The sequence below is a fragment of the Furipterus horrens genome, unplaced genomic scaffold (genome assembly GCF_987537825.1).
Source record: "Furipterus horrens unplaced genomic scaffold, mFurHor1.1.pri manual_scaffold_1, whole genome shotgun sequence".
Classification (NCBI taxonomy): domain Eukaryota; kingdom Metazoa; phylum Chordata; class Mammalia; order Chiroptera; family Furipteridae; genus Furipterus; species Furipterus horrens.
The window spans coordinates 161,469,256-161,488,245 of NW_028327171.1; the positions used below are offsets into that span (position 1 = coordinate 161,469,256).

The following is an 18,990-nucleotide window of genomic DNA, read 5'->3' on the forward strand; positions in this document are numbered from 1 at the left end:
TTTAAACAGAAAATTTTAATTCCAAAGTCTTCAGAAACCCTTATTCTCATCCTCAGAGGCATATCTGAGACTTTATGCGATAACCAGCTGTTTTGATAAGGACATTGGCACTTGGTGAGGCAGAAAGAGCAGGTAAGGGAAAAAAAGAGGACAATTTGTGCTCCTGTAGAAACGTGTATGGCATCATTGAATCCCTAATTTTATTATATTATTGCCATAGGGGACAATATTGTCTTATCTATGCATAGTATCTTACCTAATGGTAATGTTCATCTGGATTGGTCTGCATTTTGTGTTAGATGATGATAGGCATCTAGATGTTGTGTTCATGGCCCAGTGCAGCTCGCCAGGGTCACAGACCAGAATTATCTGCTTCTGTAGAATTAAACATCTAGTCCAGAGTCATAGGTAATGATTACATGACAAAATGCACAGCCTTCCTTCATTCCCCAGGCTCTATTCTTCCTCTCTCCTTACACATTCTTTTTCTCCTGACTTGCTCCCCCGAGAGCTGTAAGTCATCTCCATCCATTGTGCAAAGCCTTTTAGCTTGCTCCAGCTTCTACTCCTAAACTCACATATCCAGACACAGCATGGGGAGTAGCAGACCCAAGGGTAAAGAAATCTGTTTTTCACCATAACCCAGTTTTCTGAATCCATGTAAACAGATGGCACTTTGTTTTAACAGTATTCCTGCTAATATTAAGAGGAACAGTGTCTTTCATCGGGACAAATAAACTTCCTTCTTCTTTCAAGCCGCAAATTAGCATTTTATGCAGAAGCCACTTAGAAATTGCCTTGGTTACAGGTGTTTAATATATATTTATTCAGTGAGTGAATAAATATGAATGCATTCATGTGTAATTTGAATTATTCATGCATGAATAATGGATAAATTAGGAGTGGATAGGTGAGGAACTCTTTGAAGGACTGGATCATGTAGAAAGATGATCTGTGTGTTTTTAGAGATACGTGAATGAGGATGACAGTTCTAATTTCATCTATAAGACGTGTCTTGAGAAGCTTTCCCCGTAATGTTGATGTACTAGTGTTATTCAAATCCATCTCTCCCATTTAGTTCACATATCTAGTAGCACTGATATGCAATATAGGACAAGTGATCGCTATTACCATGTATGACCTTGGCTTCACTGGAACCAAATTAGCAAATCAACCAGATACCATATTTCTTGGGAGTGGGTGTATGCCTGTAAAAACATGCATATATGATATTTGCATATGTAAATCAAATGCATATTTAAATTCTAGCAAAACTTAGATTTTATGGACTATTTCTCTACCCATTCCAAAGTTCCATCATGCTAATGCTACTACACTTTTATTATTTTTTAAGTAACTAGAGTAGTAAGCCTTACTTGGCTCCCTGGCTTTAAATCTGTTTGGTTGCTACCAGTGCTGGAGCAGAGCACACTGATATTTGGTTTATGACTGGCTGACTGAGAGTGAGGGCAGTCATTGGCTAGGAAGGCTGACCCTCGTGTAAGATGACCAGCAGTCCTAGTCTCAATACTGCAGCTATCATAGCATATGCAGTTCTGATCTAAATCAGTTGTTTTTGTTTTGTTTTGCTTTTAGCTAAAATATGTGATACAGTGGAGCAAAGTGTGACAGAAAAACATTGTTGGATCAAATAAACAGGCAGATCACAGAGCTATGATTCTAGGTTAATTCAACAAGGCTATCGCAGGAACTCACACAATACCTTGGAATTAAAGGAGTAAGAACAAGTGCTAAGTAGGATGCAGGAGTGAAACAAGACTAAGGCTCTGCTATGAAAACTTGATTTCTAACAGGGAAATGGAATCAAATCTACAACCAAGAATCAGGCTGCTTCAAACTGTCTGGGCCTTTTCATGGAGCTATGCCAGAAATACTACTATCCAGTGGATTCGAGTCTGCCTTGAAAAGAAGAACAAATTGTATACCTGGCATGCTAATGAAGGTGGTGCTATTAATATACTTCCAGGCTCATTTTCTCATTGGCTTAGAATTAGGTGGAATTAGCCCTCACATTGGTTATGATGGGACCAGCAAGGAACGACACATTCATAACCACTATGGAGTGGTTTGTATTCTTTATATGAAATTCTGTGAATAAGTAATTGTGCTTATATTAAAAGAATTTTGAAAATATGAAACATATAGTTGTAAGTGCTAAGGTATAAGATGACTCATTTATAGTGATTCCACTTCATGAATGTATTAAACATTTTTATTGTCTTATGTTCAGAAAACTGTATGTTTCTTATAGTACCAAATAGAGAATTTACAATCTCTGTTAAATTTTCTGCTTTTTGTGATGTTAATTGCATAAAAGGTAGAAAGTTCAAAAGAGTATAAAGAAATATTTTTTAATTGTAATGCTATTGCTACCAGTATTTTTGAATGTATTATATAGTTGCTACATATTATTTAAAAATGTTTTCTAATCTATTCTTTTTTTCTCTGATTACTGTATCAGGCATTTTCTAGTATTGTTAAAATATCTACAAAATCATTAATTTTATTGGCTACAAAAATATCCCTTCATATAGACAGTCTCATTTTACTCAATCATTTTTACAGGGTTGAACATTTAGGTAGTTGTCAATTTGTCATTGTTACACACATAACTTAAAATACATGTTAAGATGTAGATAATTTTCTATATTTCTAATTATATCTTTAAGGTTTAGTCATAGATTCAGAATTACTTTTATTCAAAAAAAGAATAGATTTTTAAGGTTCTTGCTATACATTAAGAAATTGCTTTCTGAAAATGTTATATACCAATCAGTAGTATAGAAAAATAGTCACCTTTTTGTACTGTTACCACAACTTAAGATTATTATAATTTTATATTATTTGCTAACTAGAGGGGAGAAAATTATATTTTGCTATTGTTTTGATTTTATTTGATTACTAGTTGATTAGAGGTTGAACACTTCTTTTTTACATACTTTAAACATTAAGCCCTGACTGGTGTAGCTCAGTGGATTGAGCGCCAGCCTGTGAACCAAAGGGTCACAGGTTTGATTCCTCATCGGGGCACATGCCTGGGTTGTGAGCCAGGTGTCCCGGTTGAGGGCACGTGAGAGGCAGCCACACATTGATGTTTCTCTCCCTCTCTCTCTCCCTTCCTTCCCTTCTCTCTAAAAATAAATAAATAAAGTCTTTAAAAAACAATCAGACATTAATACAGTATCACTTTTTGTCAGCTTTCTGATTTTGAACTTTGGTCATCAGGTAATGGTTAGAAAAATGTTCCATGAACAAAGAAGAAATACAGTCAATTCTCATTCTTCATGGTAGTTATTTGTTGTAAAGTGTCCTGGAATAATAAATACTGAAGCATTGTTCCTAGAGAAACGCAGGGTTAGGTTTCTGGGAGCCTCTGGTCATAACATTTTCGTTCACCAATCAATACATACCTTGTTTAGTGTGTTTTGTTTAAAGACAACTTATTTAATATATATTGCTGCTTGATTAACATTAAACTCATTGCTAGCAGCACCATAACTCATGCCTGGACAGAGCTTATCTGACATCAATTTCTCTGTAAGGCCCATCACAGCCTTTGTGTGCCTAACGACACTAAGCAGCACTCCAGCTTATGCCATGAGGCCATTTTAAACAGCAAAATGACCTACAAAAAGCACAAAAATGCAAATAATGTGGCACAAAACATACCACACTGAAGATGCTTGTTTACATTGAGAGAGCTAAAATGAGAAGGCAGGCAGGCAGCTTGTTCATTCTCGGCTGGGAATGGGAGGCAACTCAAGTTGCTCTCCACTCTGCGCGTGTCAGCGGAACACAGTGACGGTGCCTGCCGCGAGTAAGGATTTGGGGGTTAACGGTGAGTTTAGGTGAGGGGGCGAATTCACAAACACAGAATCCGTGAATCATGAAGATTGTATCTTCATATTTTAGTGAGCTGGTTGTAGGTGGATGGTGATGAATTTGGCTGAATCAAGAAATGAATGAATAGGCAGGTAAATATAAATTGATTCATTTTAAAAGGGAACCAATAAAAAGAAAAATGTTCTTTAAAACCTATAATTTTGAAATATAGATGAGAGTTGCCATAGCCACAGCAAGGAAAGGGCAAACTGAGAAGGACGAAGCCAGTGTGCTGACTGACACCTGAGGAGAAACGGCAGGCAAGAACTGGGAAGGCATCAGCGTAGAGCCAGCGGCAAATGTGAGTCTCATTCAGCCTCTTGTGACCTTGGATGAGAACCTCTATGAGCTGCCATCTTCTCCTCCACAAAATCAAGATTAAGATATCCTCCTTAGACTATATGTTTCTTATAGTTACTTTTTGTCTCTTGTTCACAGTTATAGTCATAGGACTCTGCACAATTCCCTATATGTATGTCAGTTATCTATAAGATATAATATTATGCCAGAGACACAATGCCCAAAATGTACCAGAAATAAATGTAGGAACAAAAAGGGTAAAGTACAGAATACTGTACATTTAAGGTACAGAATAAAACATTTTAATTGTAAGCCACTTGTCATATGGGACTAGACGCTGCCAATAAATAGTTAACACCTATTGATCGCTATATTTCAAGCAGTCTACTGCTTTATTTAAGTGATTAATGTGAATTCAAATTATATGAGTGATGTATTGATTTCTTTATTTTTATTTAATGAAGACTTAGTACTTAATATGCTCCAAAATTGTTTAATGCTTTACAAATACTAATTCATTTAATCCTTGTAACAACACTACGTAGTCGGTATTATTAAAACCATTTTATGCATGAGGCATAGAGAAAGTAACTTTTCCAAGCTCACACAGCAAATAAATGGTAGAATCAGGATTTTAACTAAGTGCTTTGGCTCCAGAGTTCATGTTTATAAACTTCATTTCGTCACAGCATTTCTAAGAGATTTCAGATAAAGAAACAGGGCTTAAGTAACTGACCTAATGTGGCAATGAACCCACGTGTGTCATTAGGATTTATAGCTCCAGGCAACAAACGGTCTGGTAATAAAACAGCAGAGGCTTTAATGGTTTCTTATGCTGCTTCTAACTGCTTCTAAGAATGAGGCAACTTGCTTTTTCTCTCTTCCTGTTTTAATAATGAAGCTAGACTCTCATTGCCATACTTCCAGGTTTTGTGTGGGTCCTGGGAGCTGGTGCTCATGGAATATAAGAAGAAAGCAGAAAAAGTATTAGAACATTCCAGAACTAAGTAAGAAAGGGAGACAATATGTTGTCAAGATTAACAGCTTGAGCTATGGACTGATACTGTCTGCATTCAAATCAGGCTGTTCTGTTACCAGCTGTGGGGTTTTGGTAAATTATTTCACCTCTCTAGACCTGTTTCATTTATAAAATTGGTGCAGTTCTATCTAACCAAACTATGATTGTATTGATGTGAGGATTTAATAAGTTAATACCTATAAAGCACAAAGAAAGGTCCTTGGCACATAGAAAACATACAAATAAAACTTCACTAATAAAAGCAATACTTTAAAGTTATCCAAATATGTCCTTTACGCAGTCTCACCTCATGTGTACTCATAGCTTTCTGAACTTTTGTGGTCACACACCTTTGTTACTATAACTGGCATGCATACCAGTATCCTTATTTTATGTATAAATTGTAGGAGTATATTGCTGTAGTAAAATATTACATGCAATTTTAAACTATGCCACAGAAATGACTCGCCGAGTCCTAGAGTATCTCCGTCTGATACTCGTGAGCTTCCCTGGACACCCCAGATCATTGCACTTCCCCTCCCTAAAGAGTTCTCTGCTCAATGGTACCTGTGGCTTCCTCTTGTCTTCCTCAATTCCAGTGACATACTAAAGGAAAAGGGTAACTTCTGCTGAAGGAAAGTAATTATACCATTATCATCTGAGAACAATAGAAGTCCCTTAACTCTACCAATATTATTCACATACTCAATATTCTGTGCTATCTCTACTGAACCCGTTACCAAAGGCCAAAGTCTGGAGGCCAAGGCACAGTCTATCTTTAATTGATTCTGCTTCTTACTTTTTCTTTTTTCCAAGTTGAAAGTCCAAGAGCATCTCTGGTGAGCAAATTGGTCCCTGTCACAGGTCAGAGATGAATATTTTGCTTGTGTAAGTCACTTAAAAATCAAGTTTAGAGGCACTGAAAACTGTACATGAGAGGGAGGTTTGAGGAACTGGTTAATGGAGATAGCTGCGAGCCAAATTTCAGAATTTGAGTTTGCTCCAGATGATAAAAGAAACAAGCCGATCGTTGAGAAGTGATGCTCTTAAAGATGGAAGAAATTGAATCCTGCTTTTGAAAAATATATTATCCTCATTATTCTGCTTATGTTTTTCTCTTCTATCCCAAGAAATATAAACTCTTTAAATATAGGGAAAAAAAGAAAAAGAAACACTTCTTCCTTATACAGTCCAAACCTGGGGTTACTTTGGCTTTGAAAAAAATATTTTTTTGTAACAACCCATATATCATATGAGTAGCATAGAAAAGAGCAAATATAGATCCTTTGGGACTGTTTGTGTATCCAGGATATGCCTTAGGGGACAAATATACGTCTATCACAGATGTGACAGGCAAGCTGTCGCTGATACTACTCCTTGGAACTGCTAAAATCATTCCAAAGGTCTTTGGACTGATGTTCTCTTTGGGCAACACATGGGCAAAGGGGAATATCCAAGAGCTATGAAGAGACCTAGAGGAAAAATGCTGTGCCTCACAGTTATAAAAATACCTCATTAAGCATTTTTTAGGAACTGTTTTATTTGTAGGCTCTTTCTGGGAAAAGATTATGTGTTTTTTTAATATAGCTTTCACATACTAATTATGACATGTGTTTATGAAACCATTTTACAAATATAGTATTTAATAAAATTAGAAACCTATCAATAAATACCACTCATTTATTAAAGAAGTATATATTGAATATCGACTCTCTGGCATACTCTTCCAGGTTTCTGGGTTATATGAATGTACAAAATAAATAAAAATTCTGTTGGGAGAGAGAATTCCCACATGTCTTTCTAAGGATGCCAAGAACGCACTGACCTGACCCCTCTTTACCTGAGCCAGTTCTCAATATTGTGTTTGTAACAAGTAACCTTGAGGGATGAGGTAATGTCTCCTTCTGGGACAAAAAAAAAAAAGGCTTGCTTACTTACTCGTTGAAAAACAGTGGTTTCCCACACGCATTATGCCTTTGATACAGTGCAAACCTACTGCGTGTGTAGCATCTGTCTGCACCCCCAGACACATTGCCTCTGTAGAATTTGCGGGACAAGAAATACCAGCAAACAGAGGATGTTCGAGACACGTGATATGATGTTAATAATAAAGCAGTTTGTTCTGACTCAGGAGGCTCATGTCTTTTGCTCCATCCACAAAACATTAACAGGACAACATTTTTCGCTTTAGGGTAAATTCAGTCCCAGACATGACGAATCTCTGCCCTCGTTCAATTTTTATTCCAGCCCACATTGTTTCAGTTCTATCCTGCTTTCATAGTTCGGTAAAATTTTTAAAATACCCCTTGCTTATTTCTGCACCTTGTCTCAGGACCTCATCAATTAGGTCTTTTTCTTATCCTTCATCACCACTCCCACCAAAAGGAGAAAGGCAATCTGTTGTAGAGCATGCCTGTGTATTATATTTCACAGGAAATTAATAAATCTTGAGCAATATGATTTTATTTTTATAGGACAGTCACTGCTCTAAGGCAAAGATGACAATTTAAATACTGAGAGACAGAATTATTTTGTAGATCTATTACTAATGGATTGCTAAAGGCAGGAATTTTAATTATGGTTTTTGCTGTCAGTCTACACCAATTAGTGATACTTGATCAGCAGGATTTCTCTTTGAAAATCATTTTATAATGTTCAGGTACCTGTGCCCCTGAACAACTCTTGGTTTTTTTTTGGTTTTTTTTTTTCAGATTTAATGTGTTTTATTGATTAAAATATTACATTTGTGCCAATTCCCCTTCCCTCTGCTCCCCTCCACCTGGTGGCCCCCCTCCCTCCAGTTGTCCCCCCCTTTTAGATTATGTCCATTAGTTGTGCATACAGTTCCTCCCAACCTCTCTCCGTCTATTCCATTCCCTCCTACCATGATCCCCAATTCCTATATCATCTCCCTCCCTCTCCCCACTCCCCCTCCCTGTTGACCTCCCCCCAATATGCTTCCCGTACCCACAGTTCCTTTTCCACTCTCGTTGCCTGTTTAGTTTGCCTTTGTTTCATCTCCCTAGCTTCTGTTTTTTAAACCAGTCCCTTTAACATCTCATATAACAGTGGTTTGGATCTAATGAACTCTTCCAGTTTTATTTTGTCCTGGAAACACTTTCTCTGTCCTTCTATTCTGAATGACAATTTCGCTGGATAGAGTATTCGTGGTTGTAGGTTTTGGATTTTCATTACTTTGAATATTTCTTGCCAGTCCCTTCTTGCCTGTAGGGTCTCCCTTGAGAAGTCAGCTGATAGTCTAATTGGGACCCCTTTGTACATAATTCTTTTCTTCTCTCTTGCTGCTTTTAAGATTCTCTCTTTATCTTTAATTTTTGACATTTTGATTATAATGTGTCTTGGAGTGGTTCTCCCTGGGTCCAGTCTCTTGGGAACTCTCCTTGCTTCCTGGACCTGCAAGTCTATTCCCTTCCCCAAGTCTGGGAAGTTCTCCTTTATTATATTTTCACTCAATTTTTCAAGTTCTAGTTCATCTTCCTCACTCTCTGGCAAACCAATGATTCTTATGTTGGGCCTTTTATAGCTGTCCCAGAGGTTTCTGATCCTCTCATTGTTGCTTCCCATTTCCTCTCTCTGCATTGGTTGACTGCTTGTTCCTTCTCCATATTCCAGTTTGTTGAAATGAACTCTGGATTTTTTTTCCTCACCATCTGTCTCGTATGTGGTTTTGTTCCTTTCGTTATGAATGTTTTTCGCTTCTTTCTTATCTTTTTCCTGCTCTTTTGTGAATTCTGTAAGCCACCTGATAACAATGGCCCAGAACTGAGCCTCTGACAGGTTTCTTATCTGTTCATCTGTCAGGTTCTCTATCTGTTGCCTGGTGAGCTGTGCCACCGGGATTTCTATAGTTGTCTGCCTCATTTTGACAGATGCATTTTGTTTTCTTGGGCCGGCTGTCGGGGGCAGTGCCTGTGTACGCGTCACAATTCAGCGACCGGCGCCTGTCCGCGACCTATTTCGCAGCCCTGTGGTGCTTTCTTTGGGGGCAGGGGTCCAAGATGGATTCACACAGTTATTCAGCTAGGAGACCGGGATCCATCCTCCCGCCCCCCTGGGCCTCACTGTTCACGGCGATGCGGTGGCTGCTTTCCCCAGCGCTGGGGTCGCGCACTTCCAGGGGCTTGACTGCCACCGGGATTCCTCGCCGCCCCGCCGCTGTCCCAGGTGCGACCGCAAACAGCGCTACCCTCTTTAACTCTTACCTGCCCAAATGGCACCGCTGGTTTATAACTTCATATGTTGGGCTTCCGTGTAGTTTTATTTTCTGGAATTTCTAGTTATCCTTTGTTTTGAAGTAGTTGTATTCCTCTCTAGTTGTAGAGGGAGACCTAGCGTGTCCGTCTAAGCCTCCATCTTGGCCGGAAGTCCACAACTGCTTGGTTTTTAAAGATGGGTTTACAAGCTCATTACTGATGGATTGTATAGAGGTTTATTACAATGCCATTGTTGGTTTGTTATATTAGATCTTCTGGTACATAAAATATAGCATATTTCAAATGGTTTGTAATACAAAAGTTACGTGGACCCTCTAGCCATGAGGGTGATGTGTTCTCTTCAATGTGTTTTTTTTTTTTTTCCATTGAGAAATACCCCAAGAAAATAAAGTGTCTAAAAATTAGTGAGAAAAGAAGATATGTTGACCTTGAGGCTTCAGGGGAAAGTTGTCAAATGTCATCTTAACATTTAAAATTAAGAAAAATATATTTAGAAAATGTAAATATTTATTTAGCCCATAGTTCATATATCCATTCATGAAACTTAGTTAAACTCTTATCAGGTGAATTCTAGGTGCCCAACAGTATGCCATTTGCTGAGGGTTCCCCAGGAAGTAAGATGCCATCCTCAACTCCTAGGTCTTACTTGAATGCTATTGGAGGAGAAACATGCACTAGTGTCATCCATATCAAGGCAGGGAGGCTCTGGAAATGTGTAGATAGAGAACTCACCTTATCCTAAGGGTTCTTTGTAAGCCTTCTTGGAGTGGACATTTGAGCTGAGTCATAATTTTATTTTTCTAGTAGATATTGGGTAACAATTCTATATTAGACATCATGTGTAAGAAATTTCTTTATTCATAGTTTTTGAAAGAGTATTAAACAATGACAATTAAGAAATAGCATGAAAAATAAGCATATGGTCAATTAAAAATAGGTATGTTATTTAAAAAATCATAGGTAAAAGTGTGTCTTTTTGTTTTTGGTTATTCATTGAATATTCCTTGATTTTTCAATGAGTAATCCCCAAATTATTCATTATAACCCTAGCTACCCCTCTCCCACCTGCTCTCCCAACCTCTCCTTTAAATCCCAACTCTGCATCCCTGGAATCCTCTTACGAATTTAGAATTTCTTACATATTGAGCCAGTAATACAGCGTTGATTAATTTCTTCCTTTTATGTTTTCCAATTACTTGTATTTTTATTTGGGATAAATATAGTAAAGGTGTTTTAAGCTTAAGGATAAAAAGAGAAATCAGGCTTCCAGTTTCATCCTTCCTGGCCAAGTTCACAGTTCAAGTGTATAATCTATGACCTGGTCTTGCTCTCCAAAATGGTCTGATCTTAGAATAGTTCTGTTGCTCTTATTATTGAGGAATTTGTATTTGTTGCTTTTGTCATTAAGTGATGTTCTGACCTGGATATTATGATGTATTAGGCTTGATGGGGCTTTGTTGTTGCACCGGATGAAATGTGTGGGAAAATCATTGAGCAGGTGGAAAGTGCTGTTTAATCCTTCTAACAGGAAAGGCTCCTGGCAGTATTGAGAAAATGTAAAAAGCAGCAAAACAGGTTAGTAGAGCTGAAGAATAGCAAGTGTCTCCTTCTGTCAGTGTGTGAGACTTTTAATCAAATGGCCTGCTTCATGCAGCTTTATTTAGCATTGAGCTATTCCATGTCCCCCAAATATTTCTTCCATGGTGGTAATGAATTGCATTGCCCTCTCAGTTGTAAGAGCGCGGGTATTCTGCTGAGGAGCCATATGGTTCCCATTTATTTTAATGTGTCTTTGACATCAGGAGAATTGCTGAGACAGCAGAGGAAAGTGCTTATACTTTGGACTGCAGCCAGAACTGCGATTATTTATGTTTAGTAATGACTACCTTTTTCCCCTATAAGTAATGGTATGTTCTTAAGATGACATCCATGTTGAGATTTTAATAAAATGAGAGTATAGGTTTATATATTTTGAAAATAGCTATTACTTTACTAGCAATGAAATGTTTTTTAGCAGAAGTTTTAGGGTCTAATTGCACATATGAGAGATTAAGGAAACAAGATGAGAAGTAGGTGGTACTTATTTTCTCACCCTCTTTATTTAGTTTAACAACATCACCAAGATAGTAGCCTGCATATGTAATGCTTTCCATCTGTGATTCTTAAGGCATTTTATAAAGGTAATTATTGCTGTTAATATTCCTGTGAGGTAGATAAATATAATTCTGAAAATATTAGTGCAGGAACTGAGATATGCGGGTGCTTATTATTGTAATCTGTATAGTGGATCTTAGGAAGTATTAGAATTCAGATTTTTAATTGATTATATTATTTCATAATTTATCATTTTTCCAGTATCAACACAGAATAATATTTTCTCTAATTCATTAGTACCATAATATGCTTACAATGAGGAAACATTATTTAAAGTGAAAAGACAATGAAATACCTCAATAATTATGTATGTTCCATGTACAAATGTTTACAATAACTCTGTGGAAATCTTCAAGATTCCATGGAAAAGTTTAATGTTATCTAAAGATATGTACATGGTATGAAAAGAGAAAAAGCTGATAACATTGATCAAAATTCTGTAAGATGGTTCTTACCAGTAATAATATCAGATGGCTAGCTGAGTACATGGGGAACAGGAAAACAGTTCCCAACTTCCAGCTGGCTTTGGGCAGAATTGATCAGAATACAGGGCCTAGATTTAGCAAAGTACTTTAATATTACATTGTGTTTCAAAATATTTTGCTCAAGGATCTTAATGTATAAATTTTATTTAAGTGATATGTCATGCAAAGATAAAACTGAACCAGAAGGAAGACTGCATGTCAAACATAAAGTTGGAACACCAAAACTCATGATGCCTAATACTATAAATTTGATGGGTGAATTGCTGAAAAAAAAAATTGGAATGAAAATCAGTAGATCGCTCAGTTAGTTGTACTATTTTAATTTGTAGTTCAATTTAAGTTTGTTTTAGTTTAACAGTTCACCATCACAATGTTAATTGCATTTTATGTTGATGGTGAGGACCATCTGCAGTCATATCATATTTCATGAGGACATCAATTTAATGTAAGAGTGGGGAGGATTAGTGCTGTCAATTATTAAGATTATATATAGAAGAGAACTTTTTTTTTTTGCTTTTTCAGTTTTTCAATTTCAGCTTTATAACGTTAAAATATACTATTTATTCCTTGTATCCTGATAAGTATAAGAATAAAACAATTCCATTTACTCCCCCATTTTTTAATGATTACTCACAAGAATTAGAAAGTGCAGACAACATCTTTAAGAAGCAGAAATGTGTGGATGAGAAATAGCTATTTCTGAAAAATGATTATTCTTTGTGAGTTAATCATTCTGATTATTTATGACATCAAAGCTGGAAGCTCAAAGTTTTCATGTGATTTTTATATGCAGCTTTCTGAATGTACATCAAAATCCTGGGCGGTAAACCTTACTTTTTTTCAAGCTGAAGATTGCAAATAGATGATTGTGCTATTAATGTCAAATTCAGCTTGTAATGTGCTGAGCAGCCTGGTTGTAGCTGTGTGGAGAGCTTCAGGAGAGAGCATGTTTCTTCCATGCAGATCTCTCTCTCACTTGTGGGATGTAGCTGACTGAATGGATGACGACGTGACTTGCATGTTTATGATCCAAAACAAAGCTTTAATCATCCAGCCTCAAGGCTCATCTTTTATATTATTTCTAGCCTTGATAATATTTTTTGTTCAAATTCATATGCAATATTTGTACATCTTGATATAATATTATTTATTATTTCACGTAGTCTTACATGAGAGGATTTTATTTCTGGCTTTGTTTTTATATATTAGTGACTTAAAAGAGTCTCATCTTTAACCATTTCGCTCAGAAGCTGCAATACATTAAAGATGTTATTAGTCTGGAGGGTAATCCATTGTGAATATTTTAAACTTAATATTAGAATGAAAAATACAGCTAAATGGTTAAATTACCTAATTTTGTCTACAAATTATAAAACTATTCCTCCTCTACAGAAGAACTGAAATCAGAAGATGACTGGTTCTTATGGATGTTTATCATATTTTATACAGTTTTATCTATTTGCCACTTTACAAACTAGAAGATAAGTTGGCTGCTTGGTTTGCGAGAGGGAAGAGTGGCATTTAGAGGCTGAGGAGAGATGTGCTACAAAATTTTTTTTTGGTGCTACAATTTTAAAAGCATTTAAAGCTATCATCCACACTATAAGGAACCATATATAAATGGGGACTTGCCATCACAGGTATTGTTATAGGTGGGACCTATTTTTCTTTGATCTTTTTTTTTTATGCTAGTTTCATAGTAAAAGGGCAATAGAAGAAGAAAAAAAATAGTTCCTGATTTGCTATTTAGTAGATTCTGACATTTCCTTATGATTACTGACTCTGTCTCAGTACATTTTTGGAAACTCAAAGCACTTTAATTCCAAAATATTGGGTATACACAATTTTGCCTAAAACGTGTCCAGTGTATGAGAAACTCTCTTCTGTTTGTAATTGTTTGTGTGTGTTTTATACCCTTCATCACTGAGTATAAAATAATTTAACATTTGTAATAGATCACTTTACATTACATACTTCAGGTAATTTGGATTTTGTGCATGGTTAGAAAGAAAATATTCCCAATTAGTCTTTACTTTCATTTCACTTCTCATTCACCAAGCTCCCAAGAATATCAGACTTTTGGAGTTTCTCCCACTTCAATGATTTACAACTGACCTTAATGTTCAACTTGAGCAAAATAACAAAAGACAACTGGGGCAACTATATGCTGGAAACTTGAGGGTGCAAATTAAAGGAATAAAGGAGGACAATTAAAACAAGGATGAATTGCTTTTAAGAGCAAACTAAACTTCATTTTCAAAGGAACTTCTGCTATATTTCTTGGTTCTAAGATAGATTTTCACTTCTTAATTATGGTTAAGATTTGGTACCATGTAGGCAACACCCTCATTAAGAGAAGCAAACCTTGACAGTCATGGATAAAATGTGAGAATATGATCATCAAAGAAAATTTGCAGAAGTCACTTGTAAAGATTAACCCTTTTTTAAAAATCCTAATAATTTTAACCATTGGAAATTTATTTAATTTCTAAGCTATTAAGTTACTTTCTAGATAAAATACTTCCTGATGAAACTAGGTTTTTGGTTTTTAAGCTAGACTTAAATACTTCATAAGTCTGATTTGATCTTGCGTTATTCTTCAAAAAGTAAGAAACAACATGCACACTTTCAGAGCCCCTGATTAATTTGGTCTGTATGTTTTTAAAACACAAGTTTTAATAGCCCAGAATTTACCAAGATAAACAAGTTAATTTCAACAATATCACTTTCCTTTTACTAAATTTCTCCTGTATAAATGAAAAATTAACACAAAATATAGATTTACAAATTATCTGGTATTTTCCTTTTGCATGTAATGCATAGGAGAGAGAAGTGTACTATTGACTTTAAACCCAAATATTAGAATTAATATTTTCCATATTTTGCCCCCTGTTTAACATCAGACTGGACCATGAACTCTCAATTTCCATGTGCCAAATCTAGTGCCCAAATACTTGCTTTGTTTACTGCTGTCTGCCTTTCCTGCTATATCTGGGCTTAACTGATAGTTGTGGGCACAAAAAGGAAGAACGAGTGTGCATGGAGAGGGTGATTGGCTTGTTGTGCCAGCATGAGCTCCAGGGTGGCTGCATTGTGGCAGAATCAATGGTCTGGAATTCGATCTTCAACTTGACAGGCCCAGATCTCTAATGGTCACTGCATGTGCAAAGAAGGCAGTTTGGGATGACATAGTACATGCTAACCACATTCCCTTATGGCTAACGTATAAATTTGAAATACATTTGATTATTTTCAGTAAGAAAATTCTTGAGTCAAGTCATTAGTCTTATTGACTTGAAGATGTATTCCAATTTATATGAACAGGGTGGTTCATGAATGTGGAAATCAAACAAAGTCAGTTGAATTTTCATAGAGCCTGATATAATTTAACTCTGATACCCTGATACACTCCTCTCATCCATTCATGTGATCAGTATATTCAGGATATCAGTGTCATCAGAACACTGGCTCACCCAGATGATCCTGGAAACACAATCGTCCCATTTCTAGTTTTGGCTTTCCTTTTTAAGTCACTTTGTCCATGAAACCCTTGTTATGTAATTTATGATGCAGATTATTTTGTTTTATCTAGTTAAATGTATACCCTGACATTGTGCACGAGTCAATTTCCCAATTATTTGTCCATTAATTTCTAAAGCATTTTTTTAGGAAGACCAAATTCTGCAGATAAATGAATATCAGTCACTCTGTGCAGTTAATTTTTTAATTCACAAAGATCAACATTATCTCCATAATATGTGATCATTTTACAGTAACACTAGTATGCCCTACTGTGGTAACCATAATGGTGTTCCCAAGAGCTGTGTCCTATCTAGGCAGTATATATAAAGTACTGTTGCATTAGACACTCCTGCTCCAGGGAGGGGTGAGGGTGGGTTGGATTACTGTGAATGGGATAAAAGAAAAGGAACAGACACAAAAAAATTAGTATCGTGCATGAAAGCAGACTAATTATTATTTCAAGCAGTGGTGAAAGACACTTTCTTCTCCCACTTTTTTCTTGCTCTTGACCTCACAATAGTAAACTGAACACTGACTAAACTCTCTCGAGACCCAAAGTTGAGTCCAGTCATTCTGCGAAGGGCACAAGTTACTAGATAGAGGAGGTTTCAGATTCCCTAAGGCGGATGTGTTGAGTGAATTTGTCTGTTTTTCTTAGGCTGGAAGAACAGAGAATTGTTTTTTATGACTGCATTTTGTGATGTAAGTCAAATGGGGACCTGGAAGCAGGAGGCAGCCCATAAAGGCCCATCTAGTGTCCCAGTTCAATCAGAAGAGAGACATGGGTGACTTCTAAGGCTGGTCTTACAGTTTCCAAAACCTTCCTTCTAAATATATTTTGTAGGCTTTTCAGTTCATCTTTTTGCAGTGCTATTTATAATATGCAAATGCTAAAACAAGCGTAAGTGCAGGTTTGACTTGCAAACCCTTGTGGGATAGGAAGCAGAACAAATCCTAGCACAATTTGATAATGTAAGCAATGCCAAGAGCCCAGGTGAAGGACCCCTGCTCTCCTATTAAAAAGTCCTCTCTAAACTGATTTTTTGGGAAATGGTAGTATAATACATTCATGCAGAACATTCAAGAGTTCTTTTTATAATCTAAAAATATAGGTACAAGATCTAAATAAATTTTTAAGAAGGAAATTTGTCTAGAGTGCTGTGAATTGTCTAAGAAGAAATAAGTAATAAAATTGTCAGAGGTGTTTACAATAATCATCTTAAATTAGTACATGAATTTTTTTATCTGTAAATGTATGGCATTGAAAGATAATGGCTTAAGGACATCATTTTTATGATGTCAAGGGTATAAAAGGTTGAAGGTTATTACCCCAAAACCAAAAACTCTAGCCTGCTGTAAGAGGTGACAGATGCGGTTGTCAGATTACTAGGCAAATTGTTGAATTTTGCTTTCTGAGATGATCTTTTACATTTTTACAAATTGTTCTCTTTTTTTAGATGATTTAAACATACAGTTATGAAGCAGATCAGAGCTTTTAAATAAATGTTGAAAACTCTCTCTGCCACCAGAAGTATATGTTGCAGTGACTATGCACATAAATAGTATAAATGGGAGAATTATGTAACATTTGAAAGCATATGCTTTCCAGCAATCTCCTCTGGAGAAGTATAACAGAGATGGAGGAGGGGAAGTTGGGAAAGCTAAATTATTGCCCAAATGTCATATTTCTCTCACTCTGTGTTCTTCTGAGCCAGTTCATTCTGTCTGAGCTTCTCATTGTTGGAAATGAAAGTTTCACGGTCAGGAATCACCATCTGGTTTATTCACCAATGTAGCCAATCATTTAAAGTGCCTGGCACATAGTAGGCCCTTGGTTTGTACTTATTGAATAAATAAATCTATGAAATGAGATCTATCATAGCAGCCTGTCTATACTTGGCTTGAATATTTTATGGGGCAGGGTTGGGAGAATGAGACAAAAAAAAAAAACCTTGAACCCACTAGGAAAAAGATTCTTATATAAATCCAAAGTGATATTGTAATCTCTTTTTTAAAATTACTCATACAACCTTACAAATCAAAATCAACTTTGAAGACAGTAGCAGTTGACATCTCTCGGCCTTGTGCAACTCCCTTAGAGTGGCTTCAGCTCTCGCTGTGCATGATGTTTAAAATCCTGGGCTCATGAATAACAAATGCCAACTTTGTTGCTGGTTATATGACCTTGGCTATGTTATTTAACCGTTGATGACAGCTTCCTCAAAATGGAGACAGGGATGATATCAATCCAAGGAGTTGTAAGGATAAAATGAGATAATTCATGTAAAGTTCTTTGCATAACACAAAACTTGGGAAGTGCTCCATAAATGTTAGTTTATATATATTTTTTGTTCTGTTCTCCAAGGATTTCTTCTTAGTTCATTGTTTTTCCTTGCTTGTTTTTCTATTTGAGCACGAGTATTATTTTCCTAGGGGTGCTGTAACAAAATGCCACCAACTCAGTGGCTTAGCACAACAGAAATTTATTGTCTCACAGTTCTGAAGACTAGAAGATCAAAGTCCAGGCTGGCAGGGCCAGGCTCCCTCTGAAAGCTGGAAGGGAAGAATCTTTCCTGGCTGTTTCCAGTTTCTGATAGCCCCAGACATTCCTTGGCTTTGGCAGCTTAATCCCCATCTCTATCCATCTTCACATGGGCTCCTCCCTTGCTCTTTACAACATCCCTTTTCTCATGTCTGTGTCCCAATGTTCTCTTTTTACATGGACACCAGTCATATTAGGTTAAGGCCCACCCTTAAGAACTCACCTTAATTTGATCACCTGTAGAGGCCATATTCCCAAGTAGGGTTACATCCTGGGGTGCTGAGAGTTGGAGCTTCAACATATTTTGGGGGTGGGTGAGCACAGTTCAGCCAAAACAGCATGATTCTATATATTCTCTTCAATTCATTGTACCTTTCCTTACACAGTGGAGAAGCGTTATATAATATAGTGCTAGACCTGGAGCTTTTAGGTTTAATATTACTTTTGCCATTAACTACACTGAAAGAAATCACTGAAATTCTGCAAGCCTGGGTCACTTCACTATAAAATAAAAGGACTGGGCTAAATGATGTCCAGCATGTTTTTCAAGTCTAAAAGGTCCTGGTTATAATGTGTGACTTTCTTTCTGTCAACCACAGTATGTATCTCAACCCTACATGGCGCTCTGTACATCTTGATGTCTTATAACTAATTCTAAATATCTCACGGCAGTTTTAATTGTCTCAATGCACATTTAGATTAAAATCCCCATCTGTAATGCCAGTTAGTGAGATTCATATAAGTAAAAGCATTGCTAGATTTAGATTGTAAAAATATCTAAACAGTGCCAGTGAGCCTTTTTTGTGAAAAAGTTTTTTGTTTTTTGTTTTG

General features: G+C 36.5%; 1 protein-coding gene across 1 annotated transcript in view; it reads left to right on the forward strand.

Annotated features, from left to right (window-relative positions):
* CSRNP3 (cysteine and serine rich nuclear protein 3) overlaps nucleotides 1-18,990 on the forward strand; it is a 189,613-nt gene that overhangs the window by 150,254 nt on the left and 20,369 nt on the right. The window lies entirely within an intron of this gene.